At 36.2% G+C, this 24,064-nt stretch overlaps 1 protein-coding gene and 1 long non-coding RNA gene across 3 annotated transcripts in view; one reads left to right on the top strand and one right to left on the bottom strand.

Moving 5' to 3' along the window:
* Nucleotides 1–24,064, top strand: part of PTPRN2 (protein tyrosine phosphatase, receptor type N2) — a 583,516-nt gene that overhangs the window by 230,181 nt on the left and 329,271 nt on the right. The window lies entirely within an intron of this gene.
* The window catches only part of LOC108445367, a 5,485-nt gene continuing 4,151 nt past the window's right edge, over nucleotides 22,731–24,064 (bottom strand). Inside the window, exon 3 of the long non-coding RNA XR_001860189.1 lies at nucleotides 22,731–22,857. This is a non-coding gene — a long non-coding RNA (uncharacterized LOC108445367). The remainder of the gene's footprint in view (nucleotides 22,858–24,064) is intronic.

Below are 24,064 nucleotides of genomic sequence, written 5' to 3'. Positions count from 1 at the left end.
ACATTTCTTTTTGTATTGTGCTGAAGTGCAACATTTTAGGTGTTACAAAAACTGAAGACTTAAAAGCAAAGGGCTGCATGCATAATGTAGGCATGGTAGTGATGGGGATAGGTAGCACAACAAAAGGCAATGCATAACCAGGTATTAGGGAATTAACAGGTCTTGTGTTCAGGTTCTTGTGTCTAAGATGCCTTGCGATACCACCAGCATGGAAAGTCAGATATTTTGATTTATTTAATGTATATATAGGAACATCAAGAAAAATTTTCAATTTTTTTTAAATTTTCTGTAACTTTTAACTAATCCATTGGTTTCGATGGTTTGGGGGTTTGCTTTTTGTTTGTTAGGGCTTTTTTTTACTTTTCTGTTGCCCTGTTGGTGAAACTTACATTTTCACTCTGTGCATGAAAGGGACTATTATCCTGACTTAGAGAGTAGGTTGTTGAGTCATATGAACTTGTCTAAAAATCATTTCTCTGCAAAAAATTTAATTCTGAAAAAAAAAATTGCAAAATTACTTCTGCTGAAACAGACAAATGCAAAAATAATATATTTTTAGTCAAATTTTACTTTGTTATACAATATAACAAGCTAATTTGAATAAAGACACTGCCTCAGAGTTATTGGAATAGATTTAAAAACATACAGAATTTCTCAGCAGTTTTAAATGACTGAAAATGATTAAATCTGTGATCTTACAGATTTCGAGACTGAACATTACAAATTTTGGTCATGTCCCAGCTGAGCTGAAATATCCATGGCAAAAAATATGCAATAGAACTTTTTGACATTGAAAGTGAATATTTTTGTTGAAGTTGACAGCTCTAAACAGACAAAACATCATCCTTAGCTTTTAGCATTAAACAGTCCTTTTGAGATGAAAAGAATACTTCAAACCCCTTAGAGTTAACTTACCCTGTGTAGTGTTTTCAGCTGATGTCTTATTGGTTTGGAGTGGTCCTAGATGTCACAGTTCTGCTCCTAATTAGGGTGACTAAATGGCTGATCTCTTCATAAGCCTGGATCCAGTTGGTGAAGAAAGTATTTATGCCTTATTCTGCCTCTAATATGTTATTTTTTGCTTAGCAGACCTGAACTGTATTTACAGGCATCAAAACTTACTCTTCTAAATATGTGGGATTAGGTATCTAGGTAACTGGTTTAATTTCAAAGGCTCTTAGTTCCCATCACACCCTACAAGCCTTTAGTGACCTTGGATAGTTATCATGATGGAATCCAGAACTTTCTGATAACCATGAAATTTAAGTTCAAAGCTGTGTCAGACAGTGAAACAATCCACCCACATTAAAAAAATGGTTCCAGGTTTTTCTTTAGCTTGAAAATACTCATGAGGACCCTGCCTTATGCAACCACTGCAGAAATCTGTGAATTGCTCCCATTTCTTAAGCGCATTTGGCAAAATCAAGATTTTGACACACGTCCAATCTGGGCCCTGCTAAAAGGGGCTGGAGCTCTGACATCAGCATATTTTGAAATTTTTTTCCAAATTCGGGGCTACAAATATGCATTATAAATGTGTATTAAAGTTGTTTATCAGTTAAAGTTACAGTGCTTAAATGCATTTTGGAGCTGTTAGCAGCAATTATTTTTATTACCCTTTGGTATAATTGAAACATACACTTCAACTTTTAGCAAATAAGATGTAAGTCCAAAATATTGCAAATTATTTACGTGACTGTTTTCTTGTATTCATTCTAGTCATGCAGTGACCTCGTCTTATTGGTCAAAGAGGGTTATCTTTCCAGTATGCAGCATGACAGAAGTACAATAAAAAGCACATTCATGGAATATCTCATCATCAGAAAGTCAACTGATGAGGATCTGGTTCTCAACTTAAATTCACTGTTCATTTCTAGGAACGCTGCAGAGCCACACTCTTCTCTCTGCCAATAAGTATTGACCTTACCAGCATTGCTGACAGAAACATAATAAGTATTGTTATCCATTATTAGCAAGAAAATTTTTCTAGGAGGTTCTCAGGAGAACAAGAGAGAGAGAACTGTCTTCAGATTTATCTTCATAAAATATAACTTTGGATCTCCATATAATAAAGCTACATGTAATACCTGCATGTAAAGAATGTGTAAACGTAGAGAAGGGAGGCTGGGAGAAGGAGCCACAGTACAATGAGGAATGAACCATCAACTGCAAGAGTAAGACTGTGAAGTTTTATTTAGTTATACATTTATTTTGTTAAAAGCATATTTAGAATAGATATTACTGACGCATGTCTGAAAAACTTTAGGTTTCCTCAGTTTCACAGAGGAATTTGAACAGAAGCTGGGAAATATCATTTAATGAAGTGATTTCACCATACTCTGATTTTCTTTCTCTGGTTATTTCAGTTTGTGATTAAATACTGTCTGTCTTTTGATGCTTTTTCGATCAGTGTTAGTTAATTGTTAAAAGTTCTTTCCATTATACATTTCAATTAAATAAATGTAATCTGGAAATTTATTATTCTTGGTACTGCTTCTCTTGCTGACATAATGAAATTTGACAATTTTTTTTGTGCTGGTTTGCTAATAACAACATCCACCTTCTTTTTCATGGTGACTGTCAGTGCAGGAGATACACATTCTGTGTCCTTAAAAGGAAAAAACTCCTATTTCTGGGCAAAAAAGTCTTCCTTTTCTCTAAAAAGTTCTTTCAAAATCATTATAAGCAGCCCTGGTTGTCTTGTTGACTTTTGGCATATGCTTTGCAGGTCTTGTGAGAAGTCTCAACAAGATGAACTCTCTTGCTTCAGGTACCAACCTGTCCATGCTGGCAGAGTGTCTTCGTTCCTTTTCCTACCCCACAACTGTGAGCAGTGATGGTTGTTTTGAACATATTCATTGGTCAGTCACTGTCAGATCTTAATTCAGCTGTGATGAAGTGAACAGAACGAGTTGAAAGTCTTCAGGTGAATTCCTTCCCTCTATCTAGATTTTTGCAGACCATGCAGTTAGATATCTTGCTCTCTGAGAGGGTAACAAAGAATGTGTGTGTGAATGATTTGAAGTTCATCATCATCTTTGAAGAGAACTGACAGCTTCTCTGTCAGAAACTTTGAACAATGTAGCCAGGAGGCTGTGAGGTTCATCTGATTTCATGTGCCATGTCACTGGTTTAAGTAGGGTTACAATTCTTTGGTCTGTATTATGAAAAGTAAAGGTTTGACAGGTCTTTTTCTGTTCCTACCTCTCCTAAGTATTTTGGTGCAAATGCTGAATTCTCCTACTCAAGCCTCCTTAGTTCACATTGTCCTTTTTCACCTCCTGAGCCCTCTGTAGTGGATCGATTTCCTTCACTGTATCATCAAATCTATCTGAATTATTTTCCTCAAATCCTTCTGTTGCTGAATAAAGGATGTCATTATGGTTTTGAAGATTATTCAGAAACTGAACCGTCTCTTTCAGTACCAAATGTCTGATACAATGATTAATGAGTTTTCAAGATGGCATTTCTTTCCCACCCTGTTCTTCTGTTGAAAAATAGAACAAGTGAGGAGTGCGACCATTCAGTAAACGCGCCTCAGTCCTGAAGAATAACAAGTACCTTTGGTTATGATTCTTCTCCATAGATTTCCTTCTAATTAAGATATTCATTGCTGTAATTAGTAAGGATGGAATTCATTTTAACATACACCCCTCTCCTCTAAGAATAACTGTGAGGAATCTAATTTTAGAGCAAAATATTTCTCATCTTTAAAACCACTTTCTGTTTTAACAGAAAATTATAGAACTTCCTTCTGTTCAACTTATAAAGTGATGTCATCTATTCCAACATAAACCCCTAAATCCAGCTGCTTAACTATTGGGAATTGTAAAGCTAGCTAGTAATTTCGTGGTATTGGGGAGGAACACAAAAAAGAGCTAAGTAGCATTATGTAGTTAATATTCTTTAATTTAAAACAATGATGGTTTATGTCATTGCATTTTCATGTCTCTTATTTACACCCATTCATAGAAAACTATCAGATTGGTATTAAACTAAAATAAAGAGAAACACACCATTGGTGTAGTGTAGATACTAGAATATTTTGGGATACAACAATTAATACCTGAACCACACAGTTATACCAAGGGTTCAATAGGAAAGGCAGAATTGACGCTTAGATTAAAACTCATGTATTTCTGTTAGGTGTTTTTTCTGAAATCTGTAAGCAGGTCTATGGAGACTGGTAAAAATAAGTCTTCTATTTAAGTAATTTATATCATGGTTTAGAGGTTAATAGAGATTTTAAAGCTGAATTTTTAAAAGAGCCCTCTGGTAATATACCTAAATGCATTTTAATAGTGTGGGTAGAATTCATCTAAATCAGTTGCAGCTGTCTAAATGTTAGGCATTTATTCAAAACCAGTTGCCTAGATTGCCTCTGTTCACAGAGAAAAGATAGAAGCTTCTTCCTGTAATTGCTGCTCAGTAACATACTCAAAAATTTTTTTTCTATTGATAGATCTCTTAAAATCTTCTGGTGCAAATCCTGATTTCTTCTATGTAAGTCTCCTTCATTCACATTGTCCTTTACTAACATATTCAAAGCTCTTTAAGAATTCAAAATTAATTTAAGATAAAGTAAAAATACAAAAATTTAAATTTTGATAAATATTACCATGTGTGATACTATTAAATAACCAAATTCCTGCAGTCAGCTTCTTCACACATACACAGCTGATAATGCAGGATGAAACTGCCCGGTAGTTAGAGTGCAAAGTGGTTTTCTTTTAAGCCAAAGATATCTCCCAATAAATTTTTGGCTATGGAAGTGAAAAGTCTTTTTCCATTTAAATTTGCTACTGATTTCCATGCACAGATTTTTGAAACTGACCCGTACATTTTATGTGTAGGACAGTTTTCAGCTGGTGCAAATCAACAAATAGCTGCTCTAAAATCCATGGTGCTGAGAATGTGTGACTGAAACAAAACACTTTTATTTTTTGTATAGCAGCAGTACTGGGGCTCCCACTGTGGACATAGTATCAAAAAGTCCCTATACTAAAATATTTGAGAACTAATTTTATTTCTGACTTAAAGCAAGCAGAAATCCCCAAACCCAAGACAATTGCTTAATGTTGTATTTTGCCATATTATTTAGCAAAATTGCTTCTATTTAGCATTTTTATGAGAAGCAACACATTTTCCAGGAAAATTGAAATATATGTGCAATATGATATATACAACAATAATAATTACAATTCCAGACATCTCTAAATGTTATAGTCCTTTAATAAAGTTTTATGCATTTTTGTGCGGTGTACTTAAGACACTATCTCTGTTTACAGCAGATCCTAAGCATATTAAAACAAATTATTTAGGAATGCAACAGAAGAAATCTGGTAATGCCAGTACATAACAGGCAGCTTTTATGTCAAGAATAGATTGGCTGTGTAATATTTTTTGATGATTATGTAACTTTCTAGGTAAGCATAAAGAAGGGAATTGAAGAAACCCTAATTTAGGTCAGATAGCATTGTAACCTCATCTTTCCCTGGAAAAGAACAGTCAGTACTTTTTTTTTTCCACCTATTAGACAGATTGATTATAACTTCTCAAAATGTGGAACAACAAGATTAACCTAACGATTTTAAACTGTGCATGCAAATAAACACTAGGCACCATGTGGAACAGGGATAAGGTAGAACAGATAGTGTTCTATTTTAGTCAGTACAAACAGGAAAATAGTCTTTATCTGATGTAAATATCCTATTTTTAATATATGAAATTGGACGATTAGTAGTCTTGTGATTTTAGCTGATAGCTTTCATATCAGCCAAAGAATAAAAATTGTGACTGAGAGCGGTGCTACTTCAGGGGTCTATGAAACATAGTTGTTATTTAAAGCACAAGAAAAAAAACACAGAAAATCAATATACTCATCTTAGAATCAGGCTGTTGTCCCTTTTACCTGGAGAAAAGCAATAGCATGAAAAGGCCCTTCTCCAGAAGCGTGGTGTTTTGGTAACAGAGTGTAAGGACAGCTGACCTGAACGTGGGAGCAATTTGTTCTCTCGGTAGAACACGATTTACAGGATCTTGGGAAGGAGGCACAAATGTGACCCTGCATGAAAGGGCAGGTGGAGGGTTTCTGGCTGAAAAAGGCTTAGTTAGGAGGTCCAGGGGATTCACGTATCATCCGTCTTGAAAATAGGCACTTGCATGACCTTCTGCTGCTGATAGCTCGTGCCGGGATGTATCTGAGAAGGAAAGTAATGAGCTCCTGATAGTGGGACTAGGAATTATTTGAGAGCTTTGGGAGAGTTTTTAAAGATAAGAAAAGTTTGCTGGCAGTGCTCACAAGGGCGCACTTGTCAGCAGTGTTCAGACCTGTGTGTTAACATTGCCTTCATTTTAAGCAGTCTTTCTCCTATGGACTGAAGGCTACTTCAGCAGCTGCTGCTCCTACCTGATACTGTGCACAGTTGTTAGGGAATGTTTGGACTACAAGGTAAGGGACTTGATTTTCATGAATTGTTTGTCTTCTGGACTATCTGTGGCCAAAGAAGGGAGTTTTTCCCCCCTGAGCTTTCTGAACTCCACATATCCATTCTGACATGCAAGATAAGATCAAGTCAGATTTCTCACGTTTGATCTTGTTCCTATTTGGAGATGATGTTTTCCATTGTCTGACAAAAGTTGTTTGCAGGATTTAGAGATTAATAACCATTGTAATAATCTGCAAATACTAAAATCTTTCTAGTATTACCTAGTCCTCAGGAAAATGTTAAATCCCTTTGTTATGTTTAAAAAATATTTTCCATAAATTTGAACCTGCCAGATTAAGAGCAATTGTATGACTTTATGTTGGCTGAAGTCAAAAGATATCCCTTGATTTTATCTAGCCATAGATTTTTCAAGTAGTGCCTGTAAATTCTCTGCACCTCCGTTTTCTTAATTGTAAATCTGAAATATGAACAGGAAAAGGCTTTTTATGAAAAAAAATTAAGCTATAATGTGTAAGTTAATTCAGAGGATAGACAGTACCATCACCATAGGATAATTATGCTCATTTTTCCCTGTGCTGCTTCTGCTGCTTTTTAGTATTTTTTTCCTGGTTGCATCAGTGCAACAAAATCAGGATGACAGCAGTCATAAAACAGTTTTGGTTGAAAGATCCATCTAGTGGGTTATTTAACCTGTCCCCCAGAATTGTGATGGGATTGGCTGGCAGGAGATCATATAGCAAATATTTGATAGCCTGTTGAAAAAAAAAGACAAAAAAAGACAGATGAGAAAAAAATGTTTATGCCAAAATCCGGAGGGTGCCTCTTGGCAAAGTTTTATAGACATTTTAGATCAGTAACAAGAAAAGGTAGGTAGCTACACCCCATTACTCCTTCCTAAACAGCCAGGTAATTACTTTTGGCATTTTGACAAGTGTTTACTGGAGTGAAGGTCAAAGCTGTCAGCAGAGAAGATCTATGCTAATCTGCTCAGCTGGAGAAGACTCAGGTAGCTAATATTTGTAATTAGAAGTTGTGGAACCCAGTTTTCACTGTAGTTTTGCACTGAGCATAAGTGAACTAATAATACAGAGTAATTTCATTTATCATAGTTCACAAAATTAGCTAAATGGGTGCTTAGGAGTAAACATCCAATGTGAAATTGGAGAAATATGGGAAATCTGTGGTACAGACTAAATGTATATTTGTGTGCATATATTTGTATGTGTAGTGTTATATATAGACACACAAATGCATCATACATGTTTATTATGTATGTGTTTGTTTGACTTCACATGTACACAAAGATAAATAATGATAATACTTTTAATTTACATTGAAAAATATTAATGAAAAGAAAAAAAGAAAATAAAAGAAGAAAAAGAAAAGAGAGATAAGAGAAAAGAAAAATAAAAGAGAAGAAAAGAAAAGAGAAGGAAAGTAAAAGAAAAGAGAAAAGAAAAAAAAGAAAATAAAAAAGAAAATAAAAGAATGCACTTATTGTACTTAATAAAGGTGCAGGAAATTAAAAAAAAATTGCTGGAAATTCACATATAAAAATTCAATGCATGCAAAATATTCCCATTTTTCTTGTGGGAGTTATCACTTCATCCAGCACTACTCTGTGAATGGATTTGTTTAATCCAGAGGGCTTTTAAACTGCTAAAGTACTTTAGCAAGATATGAGAAAATAAGAAAGAAAAAAAACCCAAACCAAATAAGTGTATTAACACAATTATGAAGAGAATGAAGATTTTTATAATTCGTGTCATTTTTTTTATAATGTTGATTTTCTTTTCATGGTGCTATATTCATGTTTTTATCAGACTAAAGTAAAAGTGATTCTTCTTGCTTGTTGTGGTGTTCTTTGTGCTATTGAAAGTGTGTGTATGTGGAGATATATAGATATATATAGATATATATATATATATAGATATATATATATAAAGAGATAAGCAGAGAATGTTTCAGAGGAGCTCAAAGTGTTCAGCTGTGCTCCTAAACTCCGGACAGCTCCTCAAGTCTATAGTGATTTCACACACAATTCAGTGTTCATTCCCTCTTGAGTTTGTTTTGTGAATTAAAATACCCAATATAGGTATTTGGTGACCATGAAATTCCTACTGTGCATGGAGAAAGAATGCAGACCTTCAAAAAGTAATGGTTTGGGACTGATTGGTGTGTACTGTGGAAATGGAGGTCAGGATTTGATGGCCAAATCTTAGATCTAAACCTAATGAGATAAGGTTGCAATGTTTCAGTGCTTGCAGTCGGAGCTGGACTAGGATTTCATTGGTAGCACTCAAAACATACTGGTTTTTTTTGCTGAGGAATTTTTAACCTTGATCAGCTCTGCCAGAAAAACTGTTGAACTATTACCAGTGAAGAGCCATGGGACTGCAGCACTGACGAAAACATTCCTCTGATAATTTTTGACTCTACATATAATCCAGAGCAAAAAGAGATAAAGCTTTAAATCTAGGACTAAAGAGCAGTATGTCAATCTGAAACATAGACTTTAATTGAGAGAAAGATTAATTTTTTCTTCTGAATTTCATGACTGAGCCTTTTTCAACTGTTACATCATTGCAGGAAACCCAGAACACAACTCATTTTGGAAAGAGATCAGAAAATGCTTCCTTTTTTTTTCCCTCCCCACCCTTCCTTCTCTGAATGGATTTTGTGTATTATTCTTTCTGACATTTATCTCCTTGGCATTTTTCCTCTTCATGGGAATCACCATGTATTCATTCTCTTAATTCATTTAACAACTTGAGGGTATATTCTGCATCCATGTGCAGCAATATAGCTGTGAAACTCACATTAACATTAATGGGAAATGTGCAGCTAAAATCAACCACACTGGGTGTAGTTACAACCCTTGGCTGTAAAATGGATTTGCACATTCAAACAGGAATTATTTCCACTTGAGAACTGGGAAGTCAGAGAGGTTATTACATTATTTTATATTAAATTAGAAGTATTTTAACATTATTTTTTAATGTGTTTCAAACTGAGAAATCCACCTGCTATAGAACTTGTTATTTTGTGTTGCAACATAATGTTTTCAAAGTTAGGTAACATTATAGGCAAATAAACTGCCTTTCACTTGGCAGCTCCCAATACTCTACTTTCTGTACGGTTTAGGAAAATATGTTAATGATTATTATTTGATGGTAAGTTAATATCTTTTTAACTTCGTGGTGAAGAGTCAGATGCCCCTCTCAGGTTTTCTGGTGTAAACATGGATAGATCCAAACATTTGCAATGGTTTTCTCTGTCCTCCTGCAACTCTGCTTTTTTGTCGGGTCCCTTTTCCTCTCATTCTATCCACGGCTCTTTTCCTACTGGCAGCAAAGCTATCATAGAATAACTGAATATCTGAAATCAGCAGTGGGGGCAGAAAAGAGCTGAAAGCTGGGAGATGTGGTAAGCCTAGAAAAGGATGTACGGGTAGATGTTTGCAGAAGTGGCAGTATGGACAAGGAAGCTGATCCTCTTCTCTGGTTATTAAACTGGTGATGAGGCAGTGTTTGCATATTTATCACATGGTTTCGTACACATTGCTTCTACTTCTCTGATACTCTTTGCCAGTGTGAGTAAGTGCATCCATCTCTCACATTATATTGGTTTCTTGCTGTGTTAGATGTAGGTAAGTGTCATAGGTTAGCAAGCATAGTCCCGGAAGGGACGTCCTTGCTAAGGGGTGCTTACAGTTTCCTCTGGGAACTGATAGAACCTATCAGCTGGCCAGTTTAAATAGGGACAATTCTCTAAGCCACTTAAAGTTGTGATCACCTCTGTGATCCACATTTAAGAATAGGCAAACTCCCCCTCCAAGTTCTCCCTCGTTTCCGGCGCTGGCTTTTAGTCATTTGCAGACTTAATTTAGAATAACTAGTCTGAGATCATTCTTCATGGCTTACTTCTTTAAACTCATCACTCATCTCTTTTCTTGCATTCATGTTTTGGATACATAGCTTTGCCATATGTTGCTGTTTAGAGTGGATTTCATAATTTTGTGGAGAAAACTATTTTTGTGCAGACAGGTATTGTACTGAATTAGTATCTATAAAGGAGACAAGGCAGGTTGGGACTCCAAAGGAGGGGGTTGGAACTAGAAGATATTCAATGCGATAAGAAACATTCAACATTCCAGCTGCAAAGCTGCCAGGCCGAGGTGAGATTAACCCTTTTTATTGCTGTGAAGAGCTGAAAACCTGAGGGAAGAGAGAGAGGAGATGCTTAAAGCTGAAATTCTGTTGTGAAGCTATGATATATCAGAGTATCCTGTTGTAATTTCATGAAGATATGGGGGGTGGAGTGTTCAACTCGTGAGCAAAAGCACCTGCGCTGAGATAGGCAGATGCTGACGCAGCTGTAATTTCATGAGAAGTTTGGACAGGGAGGGATGAACCAGATGAGGCCTTTTGCTCCAAATGGGAAAGGAGAAAACCTCAGTCCCTAGAGATGCTCCCAGAGATAGTCCTAACAATGAAGATGATGAAGACCCTTTGCTCCCAGGGAAGGAGAAGGGCCTCTGTTTTTGTTTCTGAATGGCTCAACCTTAAAATTGTACCCCAAAAAACTTCAAGAGTGGACCCTCGAAAGCAGTTGCGGGAAAAGCTGCAAGTCGGGGGAAAGGACTCACACGCAGGCAGAGAGACTCCTCTTCCTAAATGGACTGAACAATATTTGGAAGTGGGCGGCTGTCTCGTTGTGATAATGTTTTCATAGCATGAGCAAGAAGAGACTTCTCTTTCTAAATGGACTGAACAAGGTTATTATGGAAGTGGTAAACAGACTGAACATCTTAAGGGTTGTCTTTTCACATTGTCATTGGGAGAAGGGAGGAAGGTGGGGGGAGGAGGAGGAGAGTTCTGAAGGTGGTATAATTTTTTTTTCTTCTTTTAGGTCTGTTAATAAACTTCTTTATATTCTTTCAAGTTTGGTGCCTGTTTTGCATTTCTCCTAATTCTTATCTCACAGCAGATAAACAGTAATGAGTATTTTGGACCAAACCACTATAGTAAGGAGCATCAGAGAGTTTAAGAGCTCTAATTTGGTGTCTTCTGTAAAACTATTAAACTAATATCCATTATATACTGATATCTGTTATGCAGCAAACAACCATAAATGCTAGTTGGCAGATATTTATGTGTAGAGGCGTATGTACCAAGAATGAATTATAACTTGCCCTCAAGAGTTTTAAACAAACTTAGTGGAATATTGCCATACAGGTTAAATAAATCTTTGCTTTAGACAGAAGGCAGTAAGCATCTAAGACTCCTCATTCCAAAAGAATGGAATCTTACATCTCAGATTTCTTCTCTGAGAATAAACAGAAATAGAAACTATTACAACAGAATGGTCAGTAACACAGCAGACAGTCCACAGCATGTTTTCACTATCACGTGGATACCTTCAAGTTCTGACACCCCTAGGAACAAGCTTCAATGTGGCTTTTAGTGTGCATCTAGTAATTGCTATTAGGTTATCATTGGTGCCACTGGTGAACGTCCTTCATGCTCCCAGTCCCTATTCTGGATAAACACTTGCAATTCACACATGGTCACGAAACCACTGTTTCATGAACAGTGGTATCATGAGAGGTAAAACTGAGTTTGGGGTAGATCCGTGCAGGAATATGAAGTCTACTGCTGGTCAAGCCCTACCCTCACCCAGGCAATTATGTGGGAGAGATTGTGTTGATGCTTATACGTGCTAAGGGTAGATAGTACATTTATACCCTTTATATTTAAAGATACTCTGCATTCTTTTGACATCTTTATCGCATTAATGAGAGAATTCCTGGAAGTCGGTGTATGTATTTTTAAAAAAAGGTGAAACCAGTTGTATTTGATTTCCATACTCCTCCTTCAGAGCACTGCTGGAGATATGATTCGTGGCTAAAGGAACCAGATACGGCCATTCATATAAAAACCGACTCCAGGGCAAAATCACTTTTTACAGATTTTAAATGTACTGTGTAGTTCTTGAATTCTTTCTTTCATGTCTGAAACTTCAGTTATACAAGGAAATTCCATTCTTCACCATTCTGTTCAGGAACTGTTGTACCCGATAGAAATGCACTTGAGTGCATCTTCTATTTGTGGAGATCTTAAAGAGTTCTTGAACGCATTCCAAAATGCGCAGACGGGTTCTGCCCTTGTGCCAAGGGAGATGGGAGTCACAGGTCTCCAGCAGTGTGCAGGGGAGCCTAAGCTACTGCAGTGACTTTTTCAGAATCACTTTTTAGAGGCTGGTATTTATCTTGATAAATCAAAGTGTTTATAATTGATGGTGAAATAGTTATTTTTAATTTTGAAAGATGTCCAGATTCATGAAGTATTGTCATACAGAACCTCTAACACTAAATGTGGTAGGACACAGAGGAAGGTCATGCCCCCTTAAAATATCTTCCATGTTTTATTTCCAAGGATCTTTAAACTTTCAAAATGTATATCTGTATATCTGTGGAAATTACAATTATTTTTTCACCAGAAGATTTTTGGAAAGATTATAGGAACAAAAATCCCCTTCAATGTTTTAGTTTTCTGATGAATTCTGAGTGATGATTACCAAATTTAGACATGACACTTATTTTGATTGTTAGCTAAATTCTTCTTACAGGATTTTTGTGTACAGAAATGAAAGAGTTCCTTTACATTTACATGTCATAAATCTGTCAAACTTTTCATAAGTATTGCTTGGCTAGTTCATCTTTTATCCTAACTCTGGCATGTTTCTTTTGAAAACATTACAAGTAAAAACATGACATTCTAATTTCCTATTTCATTAGTATTTTTTTAGTTTATGAACATTCTTTGCTGCTTTCCAAAATCTGCTCCATTTTTAATTTTTTAGGGCATAATTTCCCACATTTTAATAGAAGATATTTCTTTTTATCTGTAATTAAATCCATAACTTGTTATTCTCAGAAGGTTATGGATTGTGACTTGACTGTTACAAAAAATGACTTAAAGAGACTCCTAATATCAATTTAGTGTGAGGATTTAATTTATTATTCATTAGTTTTGTATTCATTGTAATAGCAGTAATCATTATGAACTCAATGGGTAGGTATGAGAATGTCAGGCACACTATATTTCCATAGAAATTCAGTTCATTAGTCATCTTTAGCAAAATATAAAATACCATTCATGCATTATTGCTGTCACTTGTTTCTCTTTATAATTATATGCCTGTTACTTTACATAAATATCTTCATATGTATAAGTGGTACTGGAACTTAAAAGTTTCAATACATGCATAAACTCCCTTGTCTGTCCTTACGGCAACATAAATTTTGGTGGTTTAAATCAAGATGGCTTCACACAACTTACGACAGTATACAGGCTAATTTCACATTTTATTTTAAAGAAAACACTTTCAAATTATGTCAGTTTACCTTGTCAGAATGTGTTGATTTTTTTCATTCATACACTTCTGCTTTTTAAAAAAAGCTTTCAGTTTAGCAATGCAGAATTCTAATTTTTATTTCAAACTAATTCATAGGTTCATCAGAACATATGTAATTTCCTATTTTAAAATGAGAATTAATATTTTCTCTTCATTGCCATTGTATATTTTGAAGCGTTCAGAATAGAATGGTGATGTTTTTTTCCATACATACCTCAGGTGCATCATTCTTAACTGTCCCATATTTCTACGACTGCATCCTTTGACTGGTAAATGATTCTGCTCCCATTAAAAATGAGTTGACTGAATGCCTTGGAAAAAAACAAGTGTGTTTAGCATCGTGCCAACTAATTACAGTGGCTGCCTTGCAGCTCAGTGTTGAATTGGACTTGTCCTTCTGAGCATGGACCCAATCAGTCATGGTCAGTATTGTGTCAGCTAACTCAATTCTTTGTAATCAAATTTAAATGTAAGAGTGATTTTGTCTCCTCTAACTCAGGTGTCTTTCGTTTTAGCTGCTTTAAGTATAAGCCAGTCAACCTTGGCTCCTGTTACAATCAGTGCAGTGTAATAAGTGCTTCCAGAGGGTAATACATTTCATCCCATGAGAGGTGTCTGTCTCATCTGGAGCTCCTATATCTCATCTATCTCATACATGTCTATCACACTTATGATTGGTGTCTAAGACAGGTCAAGTATATATCATCCCCCTGGGGATCCTGTTATTCTCCATAACTACAACAGAAATCTTGCTTAGATTTCGAACTAAACAACATCTTCCAGTGAAAGTAAATCCCTCAGATCTCTTTCAAGCACCCTTAGAGCACATTTCAGAATTAATATGGGCATGGAAATCTGCTGCCAAGGAAGGGCAGCATTGTTTGGAGCAAGGTATTTTCACCTCCTCTTATGCAAAAAGGACAGGTTGTACCTCACTAAACCCGATGTGGTCTGGTAGCAGTTTGGGCACTGAGCTTCAGTTTTTGGCTGCCAGAAGCTCTTTCAGAGAAGTGGTGTTTTCTCATGGCCCTCAGTCACCTCTGCCCACCCCAAACTGATATCATAGATGCTTGGGTCACCTCAAAGGGCATGTGTGGCTGTCTTTAGGCAACAGAATAAATAAGTGGGGGAAAAGGGCAATATTTTGTTGCTGGTGGCTTTTAGAAGGAATTTTCAAATGGTTTATTCTACTTCAGTACACATCTAGCTTCTGCTAAGAGCAAACTCCATTCACTTTAAAAAAATTACTTAGTGCACTTAATAACCCTCTTACAGAAATGACTGTAGCAGTTTCAGTTCTGCAGCAGTTGTTGGCTTTGACTCCTCTCCAAGCAGGCTGCCATTTTTTTGGCAAGTGAGGTTTGTGATGGACGTAATGTCACCAGTTTGCACATCAGTGTGTGGAAACAGCAGGTCTTTTTGAAAGATGTTTTCTGGTGGGTTGCAACTGATATTTAAATCGATATCTTTTAAAGCTACCTTGGTTTGATACAAACTGTCACTTATTCTTACCTTTCTCCCCCAACCTGTTTTCCTTCCACATCTGCAGAAGTGCTTTGCATTATTGTGGCCTGGAGCATCTCTGAGTGTTCTTCTAGGAGCATCTGATTCTACAAAATTATCTGATACAGATAAATAATGCTGTTTGCTGCACAAACTGCATATGTATAAGCAAATCTCTGTCTAAATTGCTGACAAGAACAAAACACAACAGTGAAACTTGAAATCAAAAATGCATACATTCTAAAATTCTCCTCTCAACTTGCTCCTGACTCTTGGAAAAGGCTCTTGTGATTTTAAAAGATAAGTAATCCTTACTTTTTTATTTCCTGACAGTATTTATAGCAATAAAGGCAAGGAGATCCCTTCAGGGATTAATTAGACTGTAACTTAAGTCTCTGCTCGTCATCACGCCAGGGCCTTCCCATTGTGTTTGTTTGTCCTTTTAGGAGAAACTTTGGTTTATCTATCCCCTTTTCTGGATATTGAAGAAAATTTGGGTACAAAGCAGGCTGCCAAGGAAAACTATTCTTCCATCATTGCAAACCTGTTGGTGGAGTGTGTCTAGATCAGCCTCTATTAGGGAAATCTTTGGAGGTTAGCAGACCTTCTGTGAGACCTTCTGGTTTGTGCTTGGTTTAAAAAAAACCCCAAAACACAACAAAATTAAATTTGGAGAGTGAGGGAAAGTGATGTTCTACTTGAAGAGAGCAAATATTTCAGTGTAATTCTATCAGCTGTTAAACTTAGGCCATCAGCCTCATCGAGTATGCAACATCTTGTCCTTTGTATTTGTGCCACTTCCTAAAATATCTACTGTGTTATTAAACAATATTTTTCATTATTTTAAGAATAATCTAAATTTTAGTTGTGTTGTGAATAAAAATTTCAAGGAATCCCATTTTTGACATATCTTAATTAGCAGCTTTAAATGTCATTGCCTTTAAAAATAAGGAAAAAGCCATATGCTACTAAATTGCAGATGTGATATTTGTTGCTTTTACTCAATGTGATTTTCAATTTTTTAGTATTTTCTTGTGCTTTTTCTCAGCTTTAATAGAGACAATATTACATGCATTGTTGGTTGAATTGTGACTGAATCATCTCCCTATTACAGGCAAATGGAGTCTGAAAGTCACCAGCTGAAAAATTTATACGTTCTCTGAAAAGTACATAGTATGACTCTTATGGCACTGAGTTAAATCTTATACAACTTATACAGCTTTATTAACAAGTGAAAGATGTTTTTCTCCAATGAAGTGGGTTTTTTTAAATTTCTCTTTTACAGACAGTAAGCTAAATCATGATTGTAGATAAACTGAAATGACATATCTTTTATCCATATGTTGTGCAATTGCACACTATTGTGAAAGAGTAAACCCCTCTAGAAAATTGTCTTTTTATGCTTCTTTTTCACAGCATGTATACGTAATAGTGGAATTTTTCCCTCAATAAACAAAAACAAAATCTATTTTTATTAAGGATATTTACTGATATATTCCATCATTTTTCTGGCCTTTATTAACTACATTGGGAGCTTATGCAACCAGCTGATATATCAGCATGTCTCTGCAGACATTTAGGTTTAGATGTCTTAATTTCAGAACTGAATTCCACCCATACCTTCCTCTGAATCTGATGCCCTGGCACTTTAATGCTTCTCAGTTATAAGCACCAAAAATGCTGGCTATGTTTATTAAGTGTTTATTATGTGTATTAGTGTTCCTTGACTTTTCTGCACAAACTGTGAGAGACACATTTCAGATTGCAAGTTAAACAAGGCTGAGGGAATGAAAATAATTATCTCAATAAGAGCTCATTTATGGCTTTCTGTCAATAATGAAAACATTGATAGTTGCTTGATATTAAATAGTGATGAAGTTTCATAAAGGAATATCCTTAAATTTTAGGAAGTTAAAAAAGCAAAAAGTTTTCTTCAGGTGATTTTTTTTCCCTGTGATTTTCCAGTAATAAGGGTTTGTACTTTTATTAAGCATCTCTACCTGGTTTCCAGCAAAGATGAAATAAATGGATAAGTAGCTGATTTGAGTCTACTAAAATAACAGTTTTCTTCTTGCCATAGTATTTGAAAATTTTACTTCACTTATTACTATTAGTGTTATAACATTATCCCTTCTACAGCGGTTAGAGCTAAACAATTTCTGTTTTCAACTTGTTTTAGTAGATTCACAATTCAGATTCTTTTTAGTATAGACTGAAGCTTGTGATGTAGATTGAAAATTGTTAAAAACATTTTAGCACATTTGGGTTAAAAAATAAACAGAATTTAATTATTTCAATATTAAATATGTCAAAGAAACTTTCTAAATTGCTGATTTTAGATACTGGAAAATGCAGAAATCTGTTCTAATTTTAAAATATATATTAAATGAAGTAATAGAAACAGTATATGGAATCAATAACAACCACAGACACATATAAATTATTTTGTACTGTATGAGACCTGTGCTTTTTGTAATTTCAATATCAAGATGTCATTTTATTGTCCAGATATTTCTATTATTTCACTATTTCAACCTCCTACATTTATTTTGAAATGCCTCTCAATTACATTTCTTATTTCAGACTCTCATGTGATTTATGTAGTTCATCTCTCTGTGCTACAATACACATAAGATGAAGTAATAAGTACATGCAGTTGGATAGATTATCTCACCCTTAGGAGATACACCTTTGCTGTGCAGAAAATATCTCCATGCTATGCTTTGTTCTTCCCTTCCCTGTTCTGGTTTGTGTGAAATCAGAAGGAGGTAGAGGGATCAAATTAACCACATTTTATTTACATGTGAGACATCATTAAAGTCAGGGCTAAGGTGGCCTTTTTTTTCCTGCCATGCTCAGTGGTAGCCTCATCTGATTTCCATCAAAAACACTGGACTTCCACTTGAATTGTTTGTTGAATATATCTAGTCATACACACATACCTTTGCTCTACAACTACTTGATACTCTTCCTGGTGTGTTTATTCCCTCTGGGCTGTACTACAAACAACGATGCAAATCTATATAATCAGTTCTTCCTGATTCATTTCTATGGATGAAATCTCAGTCTGTTATCAGAAATGCACTTGGTCAGGATGAATATATGAATTGACTGTTTTGCTGTGCCTTTGCAGGTTTGAACCTATACCTTTAATCACAATGCTAGTAAAGTCCTGGGAGGAGATTTTCAACCCTTCCTGCAGCAGCTGTTAGGCTTTGCATGGAATAATTGAACATTCACTGACCTGAAGCACGGGAGAGCAAAGGGAACACTGCACTGTAGCAGTCTGATGAGTCATCTGAATCATCTCCAAGTTCTTCCTTTTGTCATATATTTAATGTAAATTAGTGAACTATTCATTGAGAAAAGAATTGAAACTGAATTCTTCTCTTTGCTGGTTAAGGAGAGTAGCTACAACATCCACCTGTGAGTTCAGTCCTTATTGAATGACCCCAAGAATTTTTCCATTTTTGGGGGATCATATCTGACAACAGCATAGTTTTTTCCACTGTTTCGTAGGTTGTACTATCATGAATGCATCTTTAGAGGTCTTGGCTCCATGCTTTGGAGGGGGTCCACTTACTTGTTTGTTTTTCAGTTGCAGGGAAGGTCATGAATGCATCTTTAGAGGTCTTGGCTCCATGCTTCGGAGGGGGTCCACTTACTTGTTTGTTTTTCATTTGCAGGGAAGGTCGAAAAGTAATGAATAAATGTCAAGAAAGATCACTTATGAGAAGTGGATGCTCTGCATAATAAACATTAACACGTTTAACAAAAAATTTCCTCCAGTAGAAGTCATTCCCATATTAATTTAATCCTGCTGTCTAAGATAATACAATCTCTTTGAAACAGTCTTGATTCTTAGTGCATAGGGACCTTTTCTGGATCAGAGGCCAAATTTCCATTACCTGATGAGCTAATCTGACGTGACAGCCTCATATGCAGATGGGGAATCTCTTGTCAATAGTTTTCTTCAGAGACAAAGAGAAACAAATGTCTATATTCATTCTCTCACTTCATGCATGAGTAACATTACCTTTCTATCTCCCTTTCACTCTATTCAGGTAGTCATTGAGAATTTAAATATAAGCTTTTGTGTTCCTGAGTTAGCTTATGAATGCAAAGCTGTTTACAGAAGACTGGCATCCTTGTCTGTTTGTTTAAGTACAGTATGTATTTTGACATGTAAATTTACATGAGGCATATTTAATCAGTCACAATGATATGCTAATTGGATTCCTGTATGAACTGCATAAAAACAGCATTTGAAAAAAAAAAATTATGAAGGGAGCTTATTACCAGCTGAGACACTTCCTAATCAGTATTATGCATCATCAAAATGCACAAGGATAAATGTGATAGATTTCCAGGACTTTTGTAACCAATTAAAAAAAAATGAACTAAAGAAAAAACTGTCTTTTTCTGAGCAGCCTGAAAGTTAGGAAACAACAACTGAAATCCATAAATTAGAATGCCAAAAATCTCTCAAATGCCTCTGCAGGTTTTGGATGTTGTTCACTGACATAATTTGTGTTCTGATAAGGTTATAGGTTGATCTTGTCTCCAAAAGAGCACTGACATTTAGACTTTAGCTCTGTCTGCCCTAGGGATTTGCTCAAGCATTTTGAATATCGGTTTTTTTAATATATATTTTTATAAGCAGCTCTGACTTTTTCGGGTGCCAGTGGCTCACTTTCAAGCAAAAGCAAGCTGTGCCAGTGTAAACCAGCTACTACATATCCACATGTATAAGCCTACAATACTCTTCCATTCCTCTTCTTTTCATGTACCTGAATTTCCCTGGTAATTAAAGTTTTAAAGCTGATAGTCTTTATCAAATTTTTAAAAAATGTGCCTCCGGATCTATTCTTTGGTAATTACATCAGACTCTTTCTCATTCTAATTTCTGTTTTGTGGATCATAATACCTACATGATTTCTAGCATAACACAACATACGAATAAGTTTAGCACACTTCAAGTCCTTGACTGATTCAACTACTCATTTCTGGCCTTTGCTGAAAATAATCTTAGTTTCTAATATTTTACTTAGATTTGATTGCACAAGAAACAGACAATTACAGACCTAGGTAAGGCCACAGAATCTCCAAATTAAGGAATTTACCTTGGAAGGAGACGGAAGCCTTTTATCTGAATTTAGTCCAAGAGTAGGGAAGCAGTGAAAATTATGCAAAACTTTTAAATAATGAGCTGGAAGCCACCAGTGCTAGCCAGTGGGGGAAAATGAATAAACAGGCTATGTCAGTTTTTCTTACCTCAGTAGAGTTTACCTGCCTGGATGGAGCTGAAAATTAGGTTTACTGAGAATCCTGGGAACAGAGCTCTTTCTGAGGATAAATGGAAGAAAACATGATGATTCTTCCTCAAGAGGTGAGTTCCTCAAGAGTCCACATGTATCACACTTCGGGGAGACTGGAAACCACAGTTTCCCAGCCTTGAAGTTGACTCTGGAGAGCAGACTACTGGGCATTTACAGGTGCAAAAAGGGGAAGGGAAACCATCTTTTCTGTCCTTGCTGTAAAACCTGCCCCACACATGTGGGAGCTGAGCAGCACTGGCTCCAGAAGTGCCCAACCTGACACAGTCAGACACTGGCCTTGTGGTTGGGGCTGTCCAAGTGCAACAGGAAAGGATCCAGAAATTTGATTATTGTGTGTACTGGATTTGTACCTCTCAGTGATGATGTAGCATAACAATATATAGACACTCTTGGAGAATGGAATGCTTTTTCTTTACTGTTGGGTGTCTTAACTACCAAACATTTGAATGTACTTGTAGTTCCTCCCACATTCAGTCTTACATTCATTATGGTAAGTAATTTGTTTATGTGCATGTTGGATCAGACTTTAATATATATACAGTTCAGGTGAATGCGTATGCAGCCTTTGTATTAATGACCCAGTTATAATTAGAGAGGTGTTAGGAAGAGCTTTTCCTTGTATACTGCTAAGATAGGAGGAAGAGGGTTGGTACATTTATGCTTTATTGGTTTGGAGAACTCCAGTGCTGGTAATAACACTAATATGTTGTGCTGATCATATATAATTTTAATTTTATAGCTGTTGCCTTAATTTACTCTTTACCAATACATGTGTCAGGAAAGTAACAGACTATTTGAAATATAAAATAAAGAAGTAATTGGTTGAAATCATTAAGATGAGGTATTTCAAAAGTTACCTAGTTAAGCTGATGTGGATTTTGCTGTAGACACTATTATTTTGTTTGCAGTAGCTCCCTTTGCTTTTTGGCTGAGGACAGAGAAGCTGAGAAGACAGTAAATGTTTGGTGGTTGCCGCAGTCTTCCACCTATTAAACTCAATCAGTTTGCCACCAACACCTTTAATTTAACCAGTGTCATTTGTGTGACCTTAGAAAAGTCCCCTATATCTTAGGTGGAAAAATAACAGAAGGCCTAACATAGAGAGAAGGTTTTCTGAGCCGTAATAAAGTTTGCAAAGAACTGCGCAGTCCACAGAGGAGAGGAGTTCTGAAGCAGAAACTGTAACATAGGATGATGAAAAACATACCTCTCATTGCCCAGATGCTTAATATCCCCCAGTAATTGGCTTTTATTTCCTCTCCTCACCATCTGAGAACAGCATTAGTAAATAGTTACATTTCTTTACTCACAGGAGTCTGTGTGGTGCCCCTGAATGCTGTGTGTCAGCCTTCTTAGGTGGCAGGAAAGGAAGCACTTCCTCTGCATTCCACAAAGTACGGGGAAGGTTTGCTGCACGATTTAATATATTGTGGTGAATAGTCTGGATCTGCTTCACCATAGGTAAAGCCAGAACATGTGTGCATTTTTTTTCCCTTGAAAAGTGTGGATGCTCAAGTTTTGGAAAATTGCACATTGTGTGTGCATGTATAATGTATGGAAAATATATTTTACCATTTGAATCTTACTGAGATTTCCACAGCATGGTAATAGCACAAAATTGCTCAGGCTTCTTTTAAATTCAACACCCCTGCTTCAGCTTCTGCATATTTGTTGCCTGACTGAAATCTTATTAAAATCTCTGTGTCATGCTATAGTTTTCTGAACTGTAAATAGTATTTAAAATGTTTCTATTGGTGGATTGTGTCTAGATAAATGGCAATGATCATTGGCATGATCGGAGGGCTGGAGCACATCTCCTAGGGAGACAGGCTGAGAGAGCTGGGGTTGTTCTGCCTGGAGAAGAGGTGTTGGGGACATTTCATTGCAGCCTTTCAGTACCTTAAGGGAGCTAATAAAAATGAGGGACAGGAACTTTTTATACAGGCGTATAGTGATAGGACAAGGATTTTAAACTGAGAGAGGGAAGGTTTAGATTAGATATCAGGAAGAAATTCTTTACTGTGTGGTTGATGAGATACTGGCACAGGTTGCTCAGAGAAGTTGTGGATGCCTCTTTCCTGGAGGTGTTCAAGGCCGAGCTGGATGAGGCCCTGAGCAGCGTGATCTTGATGCCTTGAGGTGGCCACCTAAAACACAGAGGGTATACAAGAACAAGAGAATAAAAGTAGGTATTGATTCGAAGAGCCTTCAAAGGTACACCCCGGGCAGTCAAAAGGCTACACCCAAGATGGACCCTGGGTCACAGGTTCTTCACAGTTTTATAAGTTTGGTCCATTTGCATATCAGGGTTAATTCTCCAGTATACCCTCAATTAATGATGTAATTACCTCAAGTTTGACCCCCTTTAGAGGCTTTAGTTTACACATTTTGGGGCCTGATGTCCTTGAAGAGCAAACCTAGAGAGGTTTGTTATGTCTAACCAACATGAGAGAACAGTAGTTAACAGGCCACATGAAACTTCAGAGTTACACACCGTCAAAAGGCTACACCCAAGATGGACCCTGGGTCACAGGTTCTTCACAGTTTTATAAGTTTGGTCCATTTGCATATCAGGGTTAATTCTCCAGTATACCCTCAATTAATGATGTAATTACCTCAAGTTTGACCCCCTTTAGAGGCTTTAGTTTACACATTTTGGGGCCTGATGTCCTTGAAGAGCAAACCTAGAGAGGTTTGTTATGTCTAACCAATATGAGAGAACAGTAGTTAACAGGCCACATGAAACTTCAGAGTTACATACCAGGCAGTACCAGATTTGAAAAATATAAAAGTTAAAACCTAAGGCATCAATCTAGTTAAAAGAATTCCCTTATTCTAAGATTCTAGTATGCCAAATGTGCAAAGGACAGTTCAACACTTTTTGAGTTTTGTGGAGTTCTAGTTTGAAGTTTTTGCATTAAAGGAAGCTGATAATCAAATCTGCAGCACATCATGAAACGGCTGGTTAGTGAGTTACGACTGAAATACCAGTTCTATGTATGAAAATGAATCTAGGAGACAGAATAAAAATAAAAATTAAAATACATAAACAAGAAATAAAATAAGAAATATAATAGGGGGAATATGATAGAATTACAATGAATACAGTGATTTACTGAATGAGATTATAAATGCTCTGTCCTGTCCAGAGTAATTGCCACATCTGTGTTTTTTGCCCCATTAATGACTGTTTGATGGAAGTAGGCAGAGAATCTGTGAGCAATTCAGCTTGGTCCTGAGCACTGGTGAAAGGCTTGATTGATAATGTTTCTCTCAATGAACTGCTCTGTAAGAGAAACCATGGTTTACTCAGATTCAACATGCCAGCAAATGCAAAAAAAAAAAAAAAAAAAA

This window comes from Corvus brachyrhynchos, unplaced genomic scaffold, assembly GCF_000691975.1.
Source record: "Corvus brachyrhynchos isolate BGI_N302 unplaced genomic scaffold, ASM69197v1 scaffold52, whole genome shotgun sequence".
In the NCBI taxonomy this organism is placed as follows: Eukaryota; Metazoa; Chordata; class Aves; order Passeriformes; family Corvidae; genus Corvus; species Corvus brachyrhynchos.
Note: the sequence above shows the minus strand (reverse complement) of the source record. Positions and strands in the feature narration are given on the sequence as shown.